At 33.6% G+C, this 6,615-nt stretch overlaps 1 long non-coding RNA gene across 1 annotated transcript; it reads left to right on the forward strand.

Moving 5' to 3' along the window:
* The first annotated feature begins 869 nt into the window (after positions 1 to 869).
* LOC106374993 lies at positions 870 to 2,995 on the forward strand. The gene is made up of 3 exons (XR_007324645.1): positions 870 to 2,254; positions 2,419 to 2,562; positions 2,632 to 2,995. It is a non-coding gene; the product is annotated as an uncharacterized LOC106374993 (long non-coding RNA).
* Positions 2,996 to 6,615: the final 3,620 nt, after the last annotated feature.

Consider the following 6,615-nt stretch of genomic DNA (forward strand, 5'->3'; position numbering starts at 1 on the left):
GGTTTGTATCAACTTTGTAACTTTATTGATTCCAATCTTGATGTCATCCAAAGGATGCCGCTTCCGGTTTAGATAATGCAATAGTGTCTTTGAAAAGATTTAGCATTTGGAGCTGGAATGTAGATTGATCAATGATCATATACTATTTGAATTATCATGATGAGATTGCTAATGAAACATTTTGCTGAGTAGACTTCACTAAGTATAGGTTGGTGGTGGATGTGTTGCAGGCTATGAAGAGAGCAGTTGTTCAGGTCATCTTGACGTGGGAGGAATGGATACCCCCAATCCCTAATGAGCTATTGGATTCAGTCGACATCTTGCAACAGAAATAAACTGAGCTCTGTCGCTTGACTGGAATGCCTACTGAAACTTTTTAACAGATTAGCCAAGCTGTTGTAAAGTGTCATAAGTTGGTGCTTCACGGAGAGTATAGTTAAACCGTTGTCCTTTCATATATGTTGACAAGTTACATATTATTTAATATTTTTATATATTATGGAGTTATTTTAATGTGTTGTGAAATTAAGTCCAAGACTATTCAAGTTTTGTTATACTTGATTCAAAAAATTGAGAATAAATAGATAATTTTTTTAGAATGAATGAAAAAAATCTGATTACATTATTTTTTTTTGAAATGATTCTCATGAAATTTGCTTACTTTTTTTGGTACAAAACTCAAGTTAAAGAAATTAACAAAAAAAAAAAAATGGAAACCATAACCAATGATTAGTAAAAATCAAAACCAATATTTTTACAAAAAATAGTTCAAAATTAAAATTTAGAAGATATAAAAATAAAAAATGAAAAATTATTGAAAATACATGGTATAATTACGAAAAACAAGTCAACAATATATATAAATTTTTTTTAAAAAATCCTAACAATGAAAAGAAAGGAAATACATTTGTGATATTATTTCTCACGTTTTATCAAACTCAGACCAACAAAAAAAATATCTATTCTCACAAATATTTTTTCTTTTATGCTTACCAAACTCAAACTTTACAAAATTAATATGAAAATTGATAGAATACCACAAGCAGTGATTATACATAATCAAAAAAAACTCTTTTAAAAAATTAAAATTATATAAAATAAATAAATAAAAATACTATCTATAGTACTATAACCAAGTATCGACACAACTTTAAAGGAAACAAAATGCATTATAAGATCGTTTCTTAAACTTTTATATTTAAGTAAATAATTACAAATTTCTGACTAAGCGCGATACACAAAGTCTATAAAAAAAACATATAATAGTTGATGAACTAAAAAAAATCAAATAAAACAAAGGAAATGCATCGTAGCATCTTTATATATAAAGAAATGTTGCTTTTCTCCTGTGATGCCACCTAGGATCCAGGTCAGAAAGTCGAAAGTTTTGGGCATGACACGTGTCACCGTCGACCAAAACGCATCAATTCATTTAATCAAAATTGTGACGGGCTTAGATGTGGGCTTCGCGTGAAAATTGTGTATGTGGCCTGACAAATGGATTTTGTCTGCAGCCCTAATTCTAAAGACGTGAAGCCATGGAGTTCTGATCCTCTCTCCGTTCTACGGCGGCGGCGCAGTGACACGGCGGAGTTTATGGAAGGGTTGTGTGATATGAATCTTCGTGAAGAAACTCTGGGTCAGGCTAGCTCTGTTCGTGTCGTTTCGCCTCATGTTCTTCTCCTCCGAGACGTTATGTGATACATTGATTTATAGCCATTAACAACTTTCTTAAATCCGTTGACCCACTCCACGCACGATTTATCATTAAATGCATCTCCTCTCTCTCCAAGCTGTGGATCTCCAGCTATAAAAAGGTGAATCTTTATCCCCTAAAACATCATCCGCGCAAATCCTAATCCTTTTAATCATCTCTGTTTCTAGAGTGGTTATTTTATCTCGGAGGTGAACTGGACTGCGGGAGCAGTGGAGATGCGGCCTAAATAGATTGCAGGATGTCCTTATGGCAAGACAAGCAAAGACCGAGCCAAAGATGGAGGTGATTCCAATGGCTGCGGCGGTGACATTAAGATTGTCTCGGATAACTGGAAGGACAGGTGGAGCAACAAAAGAGGAATCGAAGCAACATAGGAACTAAAACCATAAAAGGTGGAAAGCTCTCATGTAAGGATTGCGACGGAGATTAGCCAGAAAGTTGTGGATTCATTCACTGAATCTTTCAGTAGTGGCTCCTCCTCTTGGACCTCCACCAGCGCCAAGATTATGGTTAGCGAGTGAAAGTGCAGCGAGTGAGGTGAGTACACTCTGTTTTTTTCTTTCTATTAAACATTTTTGTAAGCTCAGTAGCAATAGTGTTTCTTTGTTGTTGGTATTTAACGAGTTTATGTTATTGATGAGTAGATATGTGGAATATGTTCTTAACCGGTATTCAAGAACTTAATTATCTATCAAATGCAGGGAAAATGATCAGCTTTCCAAATACGGAGACACTAAAACAGCCCGGACCGTAATGCTAGCAGAAGTAAATCCTCCTTTTCGTAACAAATTGACGTAGTTCCCTACATTAAGATCTTCGAGACTGCGGACTCTCATTAATCAAAGGTGTGTTTCTTTTTTCCTCACGATGATAGAACATGTTTCTGGATTCATTGTGCACATGTTCTCTTGCAGTCTTAACTGGCAGCACCATCTGTGCAGAAATCCTAGGCCAAACCCAGTTATTCACAGACCACACATTTCGCAGTTCCGAATGGTCCTCTGGCACTTTCATCAGTCAATCAGCCTGTTACAACTTTGACAAAGCCAACAGCTTTTCCGTTACTTGGAGCTCATGGTGTAAGAAACCTCAACGTTTGACTGCTTTATTCAAGTTTCTGAATTGTAAAAATATTAACATTTGAGTAAATCTGTAGTTCTATATTCAATGTAGCCCTTTCCTCCTGTTACTAATGTTTCTGCTGCTAATGCTCCAACTGGCCCAGTTTACTGTAAGGTGTGGTACAATCATCTTATCTTACAATATTATCATTTGGTCAGGTTAGTTAAAAAAAGAAAACAATCAATTTTTTTTTGACAGAGTTGAATCTTGCCTGAAAACAAAATTTTTTTTCTCACTGATATTCTTATGCTGCAAACAGTCTGTTCATGCTTGGGAAAATTATTTATGTGTTCAGTACCATTGTCCAAAGTTGTAGAAGAAGAGTGGTATGTGCTTCTATACGTTTGAGTGGTCCAATGTATGAGAAAACGCATTCAAGAACGCTAAATCGTGTATTGGGCAGAGATAAATAGAACTTCATTTGTACATATTTCTGGTCTTGATGTCTAAGTTGATGATGTTAATTGGGGTGCTGAAGACTGAAGTTGACACTGGAGAAATCATGGGATTATGACCAGCATTTTCATGCAAACAGGATCTTGGATCGTAAGAGAAAGGACAACAGTTTCAAAACAGGAAAGAATAATGACAACATAAGCTACGACTACTAAAAGGTTGGGAACTGGAGCAGTAAGGATCAGCAATGAAGAGAGATGAAGAAAGAGACGAGCTGTGCAATTTCTATAAAACCGTTTGTTTTCATTTCAAACCAAATAATTATGTTCCTCACACTGTCTCTCTCGACTGCACGTATGATTTCAGTTTCTATCTTTAACTGTTTTCAGTAGACTTGGCCAATAGTACGAACACAAAAAAAAAAAATCATTTATATAAATTTAGTGACTAACTCAATATTTACAAATTCAGAATTAAATAAAGCCAATTGAAAATTTATAATTCTCAAAAGTGAATTAAGAATTTCCCAGAATTTTAATCTCTTTGGAGTTAACCCTAAACTTCCTTTTTTTGTTAAAACTGGATTAAGGGGGATGTATTCAACTGAGAGTTTCAGGTGATTTGTATTAAAATGACAAATCCACAGTTATTGAAACATGAATTTTAAAAACTCATTTAAAATCCACTGTTATTGAATTTGACATTTCTTAAAGTACTCTGAAATTCACTGTTATTGAAAATATTTTAAGTTGTGGAGTTTTAAAGTTTTCATGTGATTTTATGGTGTTTGGGTAGAATTTCTTAATTAAAAAAATTAAAACTCAAATCTCATAGTTTTTGGTGATATTCTAGAGTAGTTTAACAAAAATCACTTAAATCTCTGCAACTTATTGAAATCATCTAAAACCCCATTAAAAATCAAATCACATCAAATGTTAAATTGAATACATCCCCCTAATTGTTTGTTTCAAACTGTTTGTCAAACAAATTACAAAAATCTCACCTTATGAGTTCAATAGGCCAACATTTTAAACTAAAAATAAAATGAGCACTTAGACACAAACAAATAAAAACTAACTATAGATAGCCTACAAGTTTAAAAAAACTTAAGAAAATATTAGCATAAAAATAATTCACTATTGTAAACAAGTAAAGTTGTGAAACCATTGTATGATAGTACACCCAAATCACACCAATTAAGTTCAAACTCACATCCCATTAATATATCATTCAAAAGATAAAAGAACATCAATTATTTAAAGGCTAACAACTACAAAATATACACAACACAAAATTAATTAATACATCAAAAGATATGTTAGCATAATACATTGCAGAAACACCATTGTTCAACTATTTATGATTGGTTGTACATTTAACAAAGTTTTACATAAAAAAATATATATGTAAGATAAAAAAATATTTAGATCATGGGTCTGATTAGTTGAGTTGTAAGTGCAGAAATTTTGTTGTAATAATTTAGTTTGTAGTTTTTAGTGACATAGTTACAATTTTTTTTAATATATAAAATATTACAATTTTTAAACCGCTGATATATATATATATATAGGGTTGTAAATTTAAAGTGCATGATCAATAAAATTATTCAGAAACTAATGTGAAAACAACATTTATTAAAAAAGGTCAAGCGAATTGAAGCATTTCTACAATGCAACCAATCAAACACATTATTAAAATTTAACCAATTTTGGTTTATTTTGCTCATCACCTTAAATATAGTTTCCAAAACAAAATATCAAAAATTTGGATACTAAAATTTATGAGATTCATATGATTAAAAACAAATCTTTTTAAAAAATTATAATTTTATAGCTACTTATATTTTATAATAGATTATAATATTTATATATATCAAAATAAATATACAAAATATATAATAAAATTAAAATTTAAACAAAAACCCGGACGTAGCCCGAGCCGATCCTAGTGTTATATATAAAAGATCGCATAACAATAATGTTTCATAAAAGTAGATAACTAATCTTTTAAAACTTAAAATAAAATGTCTAATCTAACCAATTAATTAAGTCAAAATCCCGCGCGAAGCGCGAACTCGCCCGAGTTTGTAATAAAAAAAACTTTTTAGTGTTATTCTAGATAATCATCAAAATATTATTAATGAAACAATGTACTGAGGTTAGAGATGTCAAACAGGTTTACCCATCCCGTTCCGTCCCGTATCGCGGCGGGTTAGTCATCGAGCGGGTTACAGCGCGCCTGTTCCGTGCGGGCTGCGGTCTTCAAAATGCCGGCCCAAACCCGTACCGCAGAATATATAAGCCTTCGCGGGGCGTCCCGCGGGGCGTCCCGCGGGACGTCTCCTTATCAAACCGCCTACTACAGTTTCTTTCATGAATGTTCAAGTAGAAGAGTTGTGTAAGAGAGTTGAAGAGAGCTCATTAAGCTTCACTAAAGCATTATCAAAATCAATGCCACAAAGCTCCATTTGTGTTTGTGTTCTTGAGTTAAAAACCTTCTTTTGTTATCAACATAAGCTTTTGTTGAGTTTGAATCTGATTGAGTTGTTGTCTTTGTAATAATTTGGCTCAAGTGTTGTATGTCTTCATCAAACCATCTCTCTTTTTAATTATTTGGATTGCAAAAAAAATCGTGAATCACTTTGCCAAATTATACAAGTGACGTGATATACAACTAACTTTTCTCCTAAACAACACCATTGTAACCAAATTTAATTTAAGAAAAACATCAATTCACAGTACTGAAAACAAAACCAATCAACTTAAACAAGAAATATCACATTGTAATAAAGCAATTCATAGTTGTGTGTAATAAAAATAGAAAACCAAATAAAAACACCACCAGAGCTCGAATCGTCATCGCTGGAGCTGGAGTCGTCATCGCCGGAACTCGAATCATCATCACCGGAGGTCGAATCATGCATCATCGCCGGAACTCCTTATGTTTTCTAGGGGAAAAGTCACAAAAATCTCTTTCTTCTCACTATTTTTCTCGTTTTTTTCAGGTAAAATAAGAAATGAAGAAAAAAAATGCGAGTCCATGTAATCCCGCATGACCCGTTTCGATCCATTCCGCAAAAGACCCAGTCCCGCAAAGACCCGTCCCGCGAGGCCCGCAAATTTGCGGACCTAGAAAACCTCGTCCCAATACCGTAGCACGATAGTCCTTTACGGTCCAGATCCATAATTGCCATCTCTGACTGAGGTTATCGTTTTAAACCTTAACGAGGAAGCTACCTTTTTCAAACTAGTGTTAAGTTCCAAGCGCAGTTCCAAGCGCAAAGACGTACAAATCTGTCAACGACCATCTATCGAGAATCTAATAACTAGAAACCCAACAAATGTTTGTTGAAAGATTTACAAAACAAAACCCAACCCATC

This window comes from Brassica napus, chromosome C6 (assembly GCF_020379485.1).
Source record: "Brassica napus cultivar Da-Ae chromosome C6, Da-Ae, whole genome shotgun sequence".
Lineage (NCBI taxonomy): Eukaryota > Viridiplantae > Streptophyta > Magnoliopsida > Brassicales > Brassicaceae > Brassica > Brassica napus.